Raw genomic sequence first — 15,322 nt, 5'->3', positions numbered from 1 at the left:
GGTTCTGTTGTTTTCCATTTAAACAGCCCTGGGTCATCTCTCAAGGTCATGAAGAGAAAAAATGACCTTTGATGGTTTGGTGCGAATGTGTCATAAAATGAAGCTCATAACAAACACAGAAAATATTCCACCGTCCTACACTTGAGTTGAAAATTCAGCACTTCAACTGAATGCAAATAGCTCAATGACTCAAGGTTTATATGAAAATGCAATCAAAAACTGAGCATCTAGACAAACAAATAAAATATAATTAATGAAATGTTATTGAACAGAGACCCAATGTATATGAGCCTTATAGTAAATACATGAAAACAGACATTATCATAACAGGGCTGAACACTGTGTTTTTAAAGGATCTAAGTTTTAAAAATGCAATTTTTATACTGGAGCAATTTATATCTGAAGAGTGTTCTTTCCTATTGAGATCTTCATTGACTTGTATAAAACTACAGCTTTTAATCTCCAATCCCCACTGGCATTTTCATATAAGCACTGGAAATGCTATTGGGCTTTAGAGATTTAATTTAATGAAGGCAAAAAGTATTTCTATTAAAGGTGTATAATTTTTTTCCAGCATAAGATCTTGAGAGGAGCCAGACAAACTGGATTATTTCAAGTTCTAGAGGGGGAAAAAATCTGGCTTCCCCATGTTCTTTCAAAGCTGCAAGTTCACAAAGGAAGCTTAACAGTGGTGGTGCCTGCAAGGTGCCGGATAAGGAACTCTTAAATCCAGACTAATTGCAAAGAGTGCCAGGCTTCTGAAGAAATCCAAATCCTATTCTGAAGGCTATGTTAGAACTTTGGAATACTTCAGTTCCTAGTATATGCCTGCATATGTGTCCATGTAAAAGTATGAAAAGTTTGGAAATAGGTAAAATCAACTGGCAAAGCATAGTCAGATCAGGGGTAAAATGCTCCCAGTTCGGAGCGGATCGCACGATCCGGTAGCGATCGTGACCAGTGGTTCAGCAATCCGGTAGCGATGGCAGAGCAAAGCTCCACCCACCCACCCGGGTGTCATTACTTCCTGGTTTTAACCAGCGCATGCATTTTCGAACCAGTAAGGAAGGTAAGTAGAGTCAGATGCCCCTGAGTCAGGTGCATCTCTTTGGATACATCTGAAGAAAATATGTGATAGACATTAGAAGAACATCAGTTTACCCCTAAAAGGGAGAAATGCACAAGGAAGAAACTCAAGTGTGGCATGCCTTAATTCTCTTGGGTATGAAAGAGAGGGAAAAGGAAACTCTGGCAAGCTTTTAGGATTCTGTTCTAACATCATATATGTATCAATGAAGAAAAGTTACAGTAGTTCATGTGGTGTTTGTTTCCTGACCTCACCTACCTTGAGGGGTTGACTAGAGTTCAACTCACCATAGTGATGAAGGAGATGAAAGCAAAGTCTTGGTTTCTAACACCTCCATATAAGGAGTTACACAATTGTGCTTTTGTTGTACACATAAACACAAAGAGTTGTTTTTTTTAAAAAAAGAAAAAAGCTTGCTTGCTTGAGCTTTGTTTTCTTTCCTGATCCCCCAGAAGAGCCTTGTCCTTCTCTTTTTGGTGCAGTTTGGATAAGAGAAGCTGTGTAGGCATAGATACTGTTGTGGAAATATTTAGCTCTGGAAGGAGAGCAGAGTATAGGAATGATCAGCAAACTGAGCAGGTTAACTCACCTCTGTTATCAACTGTGCTCAGGAACCATCCTCAAGCCCCAAAGACTTACCCTTCTAAACTTTAAAAGTGTGGAACCCAATTAAATCTGTTGTGTGTATTGGATCTATTTTAGCCATGAAAGCCAGTTGGGTGACTTGGGGCCAATCACTCTCCCTGAGTCCAACCTACCTCACACGTATCTCACAAGTATCTTCTTAGAGTTGTAGTGGGGGGAAATAAAAGGACAAAGGTGTGCTGGATATGTACATTAGGTAGATTTACCATCTTGAATTATTGTAAAAATAATAAGTAAATAAAATGGCTAGGATGCAATGTCAGCTGGTTAGATAATCAGGTACAGTAACATACTGTATATAGTCTGCAGTGGAAATAAATAATTGAATATCATCAACCTAAACTGAGAAATGAACTGACCCAACAGTTTCATATCTAATCCAAATAACATTAGTGAGCATTCAAACTAAAGAACAACCTTATGTTAGATCTTCTCACTTCAAGAATGTGTGACTGTATCAATTTCACTCAGTTTTCTTTTTTCAATTCATTTTGGCTGCTTCAATGGCAGATATCTGTTTCCACAGGTACATATTAGAACTACATAGATTTCTAATATGTAAGCTCATTTTTTTCTTTTTCTGATTGTAATATTTCAATTATTTTTCTTGGTTGTTATACTCCACTTTTCAGTCTGCAAATTTATCAAACTGTGGGATTTTCCCCCCCTTTTTTGCTTGATAGCTTGGAATAAGTTGTAATGTATGATCTGACCTAGATATTTGAATACACACTGTGTATCTTCTCCTTATGACTGAAGAAATCTGAAACTTTGTTTTTTGTCCTCATCTAAAACTCTGTCATATTCTTTTACCTTTTTACTGTGCCAATTACCTCTATATTGTTGGTGGATAATCTGCTCCTGGATTTTTACATGTCTAAGTTTGTGTTTACTGGGGGTACAGTTTCAGTATATTTCTTTTATAAATCAATTAATATGCAGTAAAAATATCCCAAATGTTTAATTGCTGTCTAACTCACTATGGCCTTCCACACAAATCAAACCTAATAAGAAATATATCAATAAAGTAATACATCTAATGAATGCAAATTCAGCAGCTGCCCATATCTAAGATATGACAGCAAAATGTGCAACTGATATGACAGTTTAAAAACAGAGAATAGTCTCTTCCAAGTAATGCACATTGAAGATTTTTTCTCTCCATAGCATTCTTGTGTAAAGTTCAAATGCCAAAGTTACCTTTCTCCCCCAAGAGACTTCAAGTGGATATTTTGGGTGAAGTAATCTCTTCTGCCTGTCTGTTTTCTATTAGAGAGCATCAAATGTAGCCATAAAATGCCATCCGTTTCAAGCAAATCTAATTTGCTACTCCTATAAATAATGATTATTTCATTTTCTCTCTGATAAATGTGGCATTATTAGATGATGGTTGCTGGGGAAAATGTGCTGCTACATTAGTTAAATCATAGTAAAAACAAAACAAAAATATATTGAGCAATGGCAATAGGAAAAGAAGCGTCTTGGATAAGAGACTTGTTTTTTTAATGTTAATAGCACAAAGCAGTCATAGGAAAAATCTATCTCTTTGGTCGCTAAAAATTGACAACTATTTGATAGCATGTAATCAATCAATCAACCAAAACAAAGCAAACTGTCTTTTTTTTTTTTTTACTCTGTATGGCTCCATCATTCCTCCCTTAAACCTTCACTTCCAACTTCGGGAATGACTATTTTTCTGATTAGTTTTTATAGGAAGAGGGAAGGAGATACATCCAGTCTTTAAATTTATGATGGAAGGAGGATTGAGCTACCTGAATTTTTCAAAAGCCTTGCTTAGAGACCAGAGCACTGGTACAGAATCCAAAATGAACCCCATAAAACTGCATAGCAAACACTGTAATGTAATCTAGAAAAGAAATGACTCCCATAACTCAGATGACAGACCACCATTATTTTGTCATTTAACCAGAACATTTATATTGGTTGCAATGGTTTTCTATAGCAGTGTGCAGAGAATTGGAGATCCCATCTGTTTCATTTTCTCTTAAGTGGAGAAAAAGGGCAAAGCTGTCTGTCTCCAGTCAACTTAAAAGCTTCACTATCAAAAGGTGACATGTGAAAACAAGTTACTGAAATACATTACCACATTATTCAATGTAAACACTTCATATGGATAACAGTACAAAAATAAATTGCAGAACTGAACAAATGTTTTCGGACGGTGTGCACATTTGGACATCTGAGTGTGTTATGAACAGTTTCTGCAATAAGTTGGATATGACTACTTGTGAAATATTTCTTTACTGGGGAAATAACTGATATATTTAGTGATACCGTCCCTAATCCAAGGCCTTTCTAGACTTCTTTCCAGGTATAATTCCCAACAATACCCCTTTGCCTAAAGAGACTTTCAGTCATCCAGGTCATGGTTGTCCCAAATGTGCTTTTTCAAGAGCAACGTGGTATATGCAATAGAATGCAGTGAGACATGTGCAGATCTGTACATTGGGGAAACAAAACAACCACTTCATAAATGCATGACACAATATAGGAGAACAGATCCATCACAACAAGGCTCAGCAGTCCATGTGCATTTAAAAGACAAAGACTTTTGAAAATAGCAAAGTTCACATTTTGGACAGAGAAGACCACTGGTTTGAAAGAGGGGTCAAAGAGGTCATCTATGTCAAAATCCCTCTCTCAACAAAGGGGGAGGGATACGATATCATCTATAGTCCTTTCAACAGTTTCAAGAAGGCTCTACACCACATTTGCACCACTCAGGTGACCCTGATGACACAGATAAACCTCCAAGTGGCCTTAATGACTCATTAAAATAATGCAAATGACCAGCTGTCTGCAAGGAATATAAATCCTTCCATTCCCCACCATCCAATCAGAGCTGAAGAAGCTTCTTGGATGAGACCCAAAACAGTTTCAAAGAAAAACCAGAAAGTCCAGTTGCCTCTTGAAAAAAGCACCTTTGGGAATAGCCCTTTGTATCTTTCACTTTGGGATGATAGCCTGCCTTGATTTTACAATGAAAACATGAGCTATGACCACTCACCCTGTAGACTAGAGCACATTCTTGCAAATGGAATTGTTGCAGGAGACAAGCATTTTGAAGCATGGTACCTTCCCATGTTTTAATAATTGAAGTAAAGTAGGACATAGATTCTGGCAGAAGCTAAAAGAGGGGAACATGAAACTTAATTCTGGAACACCATTTTGCCTATTATTAATGCATTGCAAAAAAATATGTAAAAAATGTTTTTCCTGTTTTGTCTAAAGTATTCAGTTTCTTACCTTTCTCTTGCCTCCTGCTTTCTGCAAACCTGAAATAAATGGCTATGGGTTCCCTCACCTGCCATCTGTAACTGATATATAAGACATAAGAATCATATGTTCTGCAAGTTGTTTATCCTGTACTTGCAAGTATTGAAGAAAAATCAAAAAATTACCAAGAGTACATTTCAGCCATCTCCTCTCCCCTTTTAATCAAATGCAAAAATGATATTTTGAATGTACTTGCTTGCCTAAGTGATAAAAACAGGCCTTGATAGAGCTTTAGGCAAAAGATCCCATTCAATATTTTCTGATTTCCTTGAACTCATAGCTCCTGCACAAAGGGCAGGTAACGTCATGGCAAGAGAACTTTTGAACAGCTCTACCTTGTGCATCAACTATATCTGCTCCTAGATTGGGAGGCCCTTCAGACAGTCACTCATCGTCTAAGTGGCTCATGAAGAAATTATTGCAATGCATTCTAAATACAGCCTTGAGGGAAATGTCTAGAAGTTATTACAAAGAAAAAAAGGACAGAAGAATTCCTCGAGCCTTGGCAAGGAATTGAATATTAGGCTGCCACTTCCCTCCCTCATTGGGTTTCCACTGTTCATATGTCTCTCATCCTGGTGATGATTTGGAGGTCTTTAAAAACATGACTGCTCTCCCAGGCCTTCAAGGTAGGATGGTTGTGGAGCCCCTATGATAGCTCTGTATATTGGATATTGTTGACTGGATGCTTTTTTATTTTTTCTGTTTTGAACTGTTAGTCATCAGATTTATATTCTGAAGCAGGCACTTTCAAATCCAATCACTCAATCAATCAATCAGGCAATCCCAAGCTAATGGAAACTGATTTTGGTTCTGAAGATTTGCTGCATCCAGGATAAAGACTTGTGGACCCTTTTGTTTTGACCCAGGTCCAAGTAGGTAGTCCGTGGAAAAACAAACTTTATTCGAACCGCTGGGAATTACTTCATTCCCAGCGTCGTTCAATTCAAAGTAAAACAAATGCCTCCCAACACAAATTCCTCAGTTATCTCACAAACCTTAGTCCAATTAGGCAAATTGCCAAAGGCCCTTCCTGGCAAACATCCAGAAGCCACAAAAAGAAAGATGCATACAAAGCAGAAGATGAAGCAGAAGACGCAGCTACAATGTTGTTTTCCGGCAAAGTTGAAACACCAGTGCTCGTCTGTTTTAAGCCTTATGGGAGGGGCCAATCATCTCTTGGCCCTACTCCTGAGTTGTCTCTCTGCTTGAGCTGCTCTTGCCTTCTGGCAGCTCTTCTCATGTGTGCATTAGGAACAGGCTCCTCCTGTTCCTCTGCCTCACTACTATCAGTCTCTGGAGGCTCTGGAGTCCGGACCTCACTTCCCGATGGCCCTGGCCTCACCTCAGCCTCATCGCTGTCCAACTCCGATGCCAGCTCGGTAGGCTGCTGATGGACCACAACACCTTTAACCTTTTCTTTCATAGTTAGGGTATTCTCAGATAAGGCCAAAACTTTAAGCTTCTATGTGTCCCTTCATGGATTTTGATGTGAGGGGCATACATAGGCATGGAAGAACATAGGAGGTCCGTACCACATTCCTTTTTAGCCATTTGACACCTGAATTCTATAAATGTCTATTCAAAACATATTTTCGCAGATTCAGAAAGCCAATGATTGAATGTGTCACTGAAAAATCTCAGCTTTCTTTTAGAGCCTATCAACTAGCAAAAGAACAGTCACGTATTAATGACAGGCTTAGAGTAAACATTTGTCCTTCGCTTGCTGCTAATCTTAGATGAAGCATTTTTTTTTCTGCACATTTTTGTAGTCTTTTCTTAAAAATGCTAATGAAGCATGAAGAAGAGAATGTGGAGACCACTGAGCTATTGCAGCCTCATGTTACCCATGTTGCTTTATGATCTGAATAGCTAAATGGCCAAGTGCTCTAATATTCAATTAATGACTTGAAGGAATTGAGGGAAAGCAAAAGCCAAGGAAGCGGGTGAGGGTGGGGAGAAGGATTGCGCAAGATGTTGCTTCCATGATCTGCGTTAGCCCGGATGACTCACTCTGATGAAGGTTAATGAGGATAGTTCAAATGCTAGGATGTAATTAAATAGAAATAATTAAAGTAACTGACACTGTGGTAAGCAGCAAAAATCAAAGAGGAAAGCAAGCCTGAATTTTGTTAATCGTTTCTTATTAAGACACAGAATGTAAGGATTAGAAAATCTTTCCAGTTTTCAAAACTGTATGCAAAACTCCCTAATTACTGTCTAAAAATAGATTTCATCCCACCTTCATCTTTCTGGATCTGTGTACAAAAACAGTAAAAAGTGATGAAAAATTAAAGAAAAACTTTCATGATGTAATTATTTTAATATATTTTCCAGGAGCCATAAGATATTCTGGCCAGATCACAGGTCTTTATTCTCAATGGTGCTAGCTAGAATGATACATGGTCAGCCCAGAATAACTCAGTTGTGACTGGACTATGATTTACCAGTTTGCCTATCATGATCTCCCACTTTAAAATCACAGCCGTCCTTGAAGATGGCCATCTACCCTGAGTATTCTCAACTGGTCCACTGAAAGTCACTCCGACCATCTGTTTGATCATGAGAATAAGGTGGCATGACTATATAAAAATAATGCTAATTGGTGCAATTCTTCTGAAAGTACGGATGGTCCTCGACTTACGAGCACAATTGAGCCCAAAATTTATGTTGTTCAGTGAGAATTTGCTAAGTGAGTTTTGCCCCATTTTACATTTCTTGCCACAGTTATTAAGTGAATAACTGCAGTGGATAAATTAGTAATCTGGTGGTTAAGTGAATTTGGCTTCCCCATTGACTTTGCTTGTCAGAAGCTCGCAAAATGTGACCACATGATCCTGGCACACTGCAATGGTCATAAGTATGAACCAGTTGCCAAGCATTTGAATTTTGATCACATGATCATGGGGATGCTGCAAATGATTGTAACTATGAAAGATGGTCATAAGTTACTTTTTTCAGCGCTGTTGTAACTTTGAATGGTCACTATCTGAACTGTTGTAAGTCGAGGACTATCTGTATGCTTGGCCTTCCTAGAGAACAGAACCATTAGTTGTCTAAAGCAGGGGTCTCCAACCTTGGCAACTTTAAGACTTGTGGACTTCAACTCCCAGAATTGAAGCTTTGCTGCAGTGGTGAAATCCAAATTTTTTTACTACCAGTTTGTGGGCGTGGCTTGGTGGGTGTGGTGTGGCTTGGTGGGTATGGCAGGAGAAGGATACTGTGGATGCCGGCATACCGGTACAGCCAGATAGTTCCATCGCTGACTGTTGGAGCCGAGTCATTGGCCCCTATGGAGAGGGTTCGCAACTTGGGCGTTCTCCTGGATGCTCGGCTGTCGTTAGAAGAACATATGACGGCCGTTGCCAGAGGAGCTTTTTATCAGGTGCGCCTGATCCACCAGTTGCGCCCCTTCAGAGACCGGGATTCCCTATGCACGGTCACTTATGCCCTCGTCACTTCCCGCCTGGACTATTGTAACGCTCTCTACATGGGGCTCCCCTTGAAGAGCACCCGGAGGCTCCAACTGGTCCAGAATGTGGCTGCACGGGTAATAGAGGGAGCTACTCGTGGCTCCCATATAACACCTCTCCTGCGCAGGCTGCACTGGTTGCCGGTGGACTTCCGGGTGCAATTCAAGGTGTTGGTTACCACCTTTAAAGCGCTCCATGGCATAGGACCAGGCTATTTACGGGATCGCCTGCTGCCACCAATAGCCTCCCACCGACCTGTGCGCTCACACAGGGAGGGTCTCCTCAGGGTGCTGTCAGCCAAACAATGTTGGCTGGCGAACCCCACAGGGAGAGCCTTCTCTGTGCAAGCACCTACCCTCTGGAATGAGCTTCCTCTGGGGTTACGATTACTCCCCAACCTCCGGACCTTCCGCCGTGAACTCAAGACCTTTCTGTTTCACCGTGCAGGGCTGGCCTGATACACTACGGTTTTAATTGGGTTTTTTTATCATTTTTATTATAGTTTTTAAATGGGGTTAGCCAAATTGAATAAGATTTTTAAAATGTTTTTAATTCTATTTATAATTTGTTTTATGTTGGCTGTAAACCACCCTGAGTCCTTCGGGAGAAGGATTGTATAAAAATCAAATCAATCAATCAATCAATCAATCAATCAATCAATCTCAAAATCTCCATTTCCACCCTATTCCAGGGAAGGATACTGCAAAATCCCCATTCCCTCCCCACTCCAGGGGGAAGGATATTGCTAAATCTCCATTCCCATTCCATTCTGGGCCAGCCAGAGGTGGTATTTGCCGGTTCTCAGAACTGCTCAAAATTTCCGCTAACTGTACTCCTGAACCTGTCAGAACCTTCTGGATTTCATCCCTGCTTTGCTGGCTGAAGAATTCTGGAAGTTGAAGTCCACAAGTCTTAAAGTTGCCAAGGTTGGAGAGCCCTGGTCTAAAGGCCAAAACATGGTTTGGATTTAACTATACAGAAACTTCAGGAGACCGTACTTAAAATAGATGCCAAGCTCAATCCTTTCAGAGGTGATTTGATTACTGTTCTGCTCCTGCCAAAAAAAAGAACTGCTCAATTCAGTTATGTGCTGTAAAGTGAATAAGAAACAGCTGAACTATTTTTCAAATCTAAAAGATGATAAAAGCTGTCAAATCCAAAGTTACTTCATCCTCTTTGTTAGATTATCATTGGTCATTCTGCATCTGATCCATCCTGTTTTGTTTTTTTAATTTGCATTTATATCCCGCCCTTCTCCGAAGACTCAGCGCGGCTTACACTATGTTAGCAATAGTCTTCATCCTATTTGTATATTTATATACAAAGTCAACTTTGTATATAAATGGCTTGTTACATACCTATGCCTGCATGGGAGACATACTTTCATGTTCTATAAGAGGATAAAATCTCACCTTATCACTCAGCTATCTTCTAGAGATCAAACACTTTAAAAAAAACCAGTTAAAATGGGGCAAAGTACCCAGCCACGATTGTGTTCTGGCAGACCTAATGGAAGGCAAACAAATTGATGGGCTGGCATCATTATTCTCTTATATAGAGAATCCAGCTGACATCTCAGCTTTAGTTATCTCCAATTTTTTTTCAAAAAGGTAGCCACAACGATGCTGCCAACTACAGATCTATACAACTATAGAATATAATTTAAAAATGTATATCCAGATGCCTGAACGGGAAGCTCCTGCACTTAATTTGAGGGTGGGGGAGGTTGTAATTAAGAATGAATAGTCAACCCTGATTCTGCAGCATTTAGCTAAAAAATGTACAACAAAAATTCCCTTATGTTCATTGCTTCAGTGAACTTTACGGCAGGCTGGATTGAAGAGTTCTACAATCAACGAACTGCTGTTATAGAATTGTATGACAACATATGCCTCAAAAAATAATATAGTCAGCCTGGGCAAATCTCTAATCTGATTTCAATAGCCAAGGGAGTCAAGCAAAGCTTCATTTTGGTTCCTTTCTTGGTTAGTATTTATATAAATTCCCTCATAAATTGACTTCAGGAGATCTATTTACATGTCCTCAAGCTGGCAAATAAACAACTTCCTATCTGGCTTTTATGCTGTCATCTCGTCATTAAGTCAGATCAACCTCAGGAGGATTATTCACGCCCTTGTTCAACACTGCCAAGAGGCGCTGATAATTATTAAGCACCATAAGACAAAAGTCACATTTCTTCCCCATAACACCAAGCTCTAGAGATAGCATACAGGACAATACAGGATATTGAACAAGTTAAACGCCTTAAAATTTCAGTCTTCAGAAGAAGAACAGCTTATGCTAATGACACTTCCTCAGGAAGAGTTGTGATAATAGTTGGATTCAAAACAGAAAGAAAATGTTATTTAAGCTGCTATTTGAACTTTTTGCTCTGCAATCAGTCATTCAGTAATTATATGGGATGCAATTAGGACTTTGCTCTAGTACAAACTCCTTGAAAACATTCACTCAAGGTGGGTTATTTTTTTCTGCCTTCCCATCCCCAAGATCCATTTTAACTGTGGCATTATGGTCCCAGGTTGCTGCAAAATAAAACTACAATGCTTGTAGACATTCTGCTGATAGGTTTCTCTGGGAATTAACTGGAATGTTGCTGCTAAAATATTGGTTTACCTTATGGAAGGGGATTTCAGTTTTATATTATAAATATTAATATTAATAATAATAATAATATTTTAATTTGTATACCGCCCTTCTCCCAAAGGACTCAGGGTGGTTTACAGCCAGAATAAAATACAACAACAACACATACAATATTAAAAACAAACATTAAAAAACTTATTCAATTTGGCCGAATATTAAAATACGATCAACCCTTTAAAATTAATAAAGATTACAAACCCATAAAATCATCTAAGATTTTAAAAAATCAAGCCAGTATACCTAAAGATATCACCCAAGTATCTACTATCTAGGTAAAGCTATCTAAGACTAGGTAAGGCTAAAATGGTATTTGAAAAAGGTTTAATATTTTAAAAGATTTAAAAAATATATTGACCCACACACACAAATACAAAGATTTCCAAAATATCACTCTATAACAGGAATGTCATACTCAAGGCCTGGGGGCCAGATCCAGCTCATGGGGTGCTTAATTCTGGCCCATAGGGCCACTCTGGAAACAGCAAAGGACTGGCCTGAGTGCTTCTGCCAGCAAAAATGGAGTTTGGGAGGGCTGCTTGTGGCCCTGCCGAACTCCATTTTCATTGGCAGAGAGTTGCAGGAGGCCGTCGCAGCCAAAAATGTAGCTCAGGAACCCCTTTTCTCTGGCGGAGCGCTCGGGCCCCCACATGCGCCCCCAACACGAGTGACATCAAGCTGGCCACGTCCACCCTGGCCATGCCCACTCTGGCCCCCGAGGTCAAACACAACCCTGATGCGGCCCTCAATGAAATTGAGTTTGATACCCCTGTTAGCTTACCTGTAGTCACTTACCTATCCTAAGTATCAATGGGCATTCACTAGATCCTGATCAAATATTCTACCATCAGCTCATGCAGAAGGCGGGTTTCATAAAATTTCAGTCCAGAGTTTCTACTCATGTAAATCAGCAGAGATCAAGTCAATTAAATACATTCTGCTATGCCATTAATTTTACTCTGATTTTCAACTTAGTTTAATTATCTATTAAGACTTTTCCAGGTTAGTCGGGTCACATTTTTATTAAGTTTCTTTTAACTGATTGCAACTCCAAGGGCATATTTTTTAGTGTCAGATTTTATTGTTTGACAATATGATTGTAATTCCGTAGCACAATGAAACCCTGGATGGAAACAAGAACCATTTTGATTTCTATAAATATATTTACTGTTAATAAGATAATGTGTCAAAGCAATTCTTCCACTCATCTTCTACCTAGCATAATTAAGCTGGGGTGGCCCTGAGTTTCTTTCTGATCATCCTAGGTCAGGGGTCTGCAAACTTGGCTCTTTTAAGACTTGTGGACTTCAACTCCCAGAGCAAAGCTGGGTGAGTTGAAGTCCACAAGTCTTAAAAGAGCCAAGTTTGCAGACCCCTGCCCTAGGTGGCAATCTAGACAAGAAGCACAATCAGGAGTATAATTTTAGAAATTTGCTCCCTGTGAAGAAACGAGTCAGCTAGGAAAGGGGCACTTGACACGTTTTTAAAGTAAAGTTTAAATAGTTAAAATCTGGGTTTTAATTTCATGAGTCATATTAGCTATAAAGGGAATAATCTCAAGTCAGATAACTCCCAAACTGTGAAAAGACTGAAAGAAATAGAATTTTTGCTCATATCCACTCAATTCTCTTTGTAGGATGACTTTTTTTTTCTTCATAGGAAATATTGTGCACAGTTAGAGTTAAAGAGAAGAAATAGCTCTTAAAGCCTCCATGTCAAAATCCATAACTCTCTGTCTTGTCTTGTGTACATCAAAGTGCCAGAGTATTGTACTCTACGTATTGATTACTTCAGATAAGGTATGATTCTATTTCCTCCCCAAGGTTTTCCGTTCATTGGTTTTCTTTTGTTCGTAGATTATAGTTACAGTTCTACAAACTGTGTCGTATACTCTATACATCAACCTTCCCCAACCTGAACAATTAATTTCGAGAATGCTCTGAGAGTCTGACCTATAACATCTTCCTAATATAATTCCTGTTGTGCACTGCCAATTATTAACATTATTCAGTTCCATGGATTGTTCAGTTGCACATATGCAGATATAGGAAACGGGTAATGTTCAATTGAGAAATCTGCCATTTTCTCATCCATTGAGAGTCACTGGGTGGAAGGTCATAGGCAAGTGTCCAATAGCACTAATTAGTTCCACTTTTCTGACAAAGGCTCAGAATCCAATTTACAGAATAAGTTACTGATTTACCCTGGATTTCGTTTGACTTTTTGCTATCCCTTCACTAAGGAGAGGTCATTTTAGAGCTCATCAAAGTTTTGTTGGTTTTTTTAGCATCTCATTCAGTCAGTCACTCATCCACTCTTGCATAGAAAATGAAAGCTGAACAGCAAAAGTAAAGCCAACATATATCACTTCTAAAGAAAAATATAATAAAGACTGCTGTGCATTAGAGTTATGCAACATACCTAAGGAATACCAATCATGCTCCCTCATGTGATATTACACTCACAGAATATTTGAACTCCATCGAAATGACTATAGCATATGGTGGGCTTTTCTCCATTAGTGACTTAAAGCATTCTCCACTTGTGCTTGAATTTGCAGACAAAGATAGAAGCATGAAGTTTACTCTACCCGTTGCCAATCCCTATCTTACCTCTATTACTAACCATCCGATTTCCCTAATATATTTTACATACCTTGAGGCTGCCCTTGGGTGATATTGGAATCAAGATAAAATAATTACATGCTAAGGACAACTTATATCTATCTTAGTCATGGCAGAAAAATTTTGTTGCCAGACATATGTGCCAGAAAACAATTATGCCAGAACACAATGTTGTGCCAGATTTAATCTAGTAGGGAAAAACTAATAGACACTTTTCTTTATTAGCTTGAGATTGGATTGAAAAATCAGAAGTCTCGCAAAACAGATCTGCCATTAAATTGTGTATTTTCATACACAGTAGTCTTCAATTTACATCCACAATCAGGATTAGAATTTCCACTATTAGACAATGTCGGCAAGTGAGTTGCGCCCAATTTTACAACCTTTTGCCACGGTTGTTGAGCAAACCATAGCAGTTGTTAAGTGAATCATGTGGTTATTAACTGAATCTGGCTTCCCGCATTGACTTTGCTTATCAGAATCTGGCTGGGGAGGTCACAATTGGCAATCACGTGACCCTGGGACACTGTAACCATCATAAATATGCGCTGGTTGCCAAGCACCCAGATTTTGATCACATGACTGTGGGGATGCTATGACAATCATAAGTGTGAGAATCGGTCATAAGTCACTGTTTCAGTTCTGTTGTAACTTTGAATGGTTGCTAAACGACTGGTTTTAAGCTGCGGACTACCTGTATGTATGTATATGTATGTATGTATGTATGTATGTATGTTCTGACCCAGCTCCCCAAACATGATAAACCCTCTGTAATTAATCAACAATAGGAATATTGCTTCTACCTTATCCTTAAAATATATGTTAATATTGTTATCCCAATAAACATAGGCATGTTTATTGCATGTATATATAAGAATATTGTTCCTACCATATCAAGGGATATGTTAACCTCCATCTCTAATTTCCATTAAGACAAATCTTATTTTCCCTTGAAGCTTTCCACAAATTACTGATGTTTTGTGAAGGTCCTAAACCCTTGGTTACTTTTCAAAGCATGCTTGTTATGTTGAGGGAATTTGCAGGGATTTTTCTGATAAACCTGTCTCTTGTCAGTACTACTTTTCTTAGAAAAAGTAGTTGTCAAAGACTTGCAACATTTGTTCCTATGGAATGTATAATTCCATCCTTCATCTGATGTGATTTAATTGGGAAAGAAATGCTCTGAAGAACAGGCATTGTTTTCCTTATCGCTTTTAAATCCACCTGCCAAAAGATCTGCATAAATCACTAAAAATAGAAACAGGTTTGACTTGTAAGCTTTTTTATTGGCTTTTTTTTTTTTTTTTTTGTAATGGTAGGCCCACCGTTACTTGCTTATCTGGACTAGACCGCTGCTCAGCAATCAAACATTCCAGACTGACTTAAAAGCAGGCAGTTGGGCAAATATAGAAGTGTCATGAGATTTATTGTTTTTCTTTGTAACAATGTGTGAGAAGGAAACATGAAAGTAAACAGATTCATCATTCAAATTGTTTTAGAAAGTTCTACATAACTTTAATGATATTTTTTGTCTT

General features: G+C 38.7%; 1 protein-coding gene and 1 non-coding gene across 2 annotated transcripts in view; both read right to left on the bottom strand.

The window, feature by feature from the left end:
* AGBL4 (AGBL carboxypeptidase 4) overlaps positions 1–15,322 on the bottom strand; it is a 950,336-nt gene that overhangs the window by 268,845 nt on the left and 666,169 nt on the right. The gene's annotated exons all lie outside the window — the stretch shown is intronic.
* Positions 14,601–14,722, bottom strand: LOC131196481 (U6atac minor spliceosomal RNA). The gene has a single exon (XR_009154759.1). It is a non-coding gene; the product is annotated as a U6atac minor spliceosomal RNA (small nuclear RNA).

The sequence above is a fragment of the Ahaetulla prasina genome, chromosome 3 (genome assembly GCF_028640845.1).
Source record: "Ahaetulla prasina isolate Xishuangbanna chromosome 3, ASM2864084v1, whole genome shotgun sequence".
Lineage (NCBI taxonomy): Eukaryota > Metazoa > Chordata > Lepidosauria > Squamata > Colubridae > Ahaetulla > Ahaetulla prasina.
This window is presented reverse-complemented; position numbering and strand designations above follow the sequence as displayed.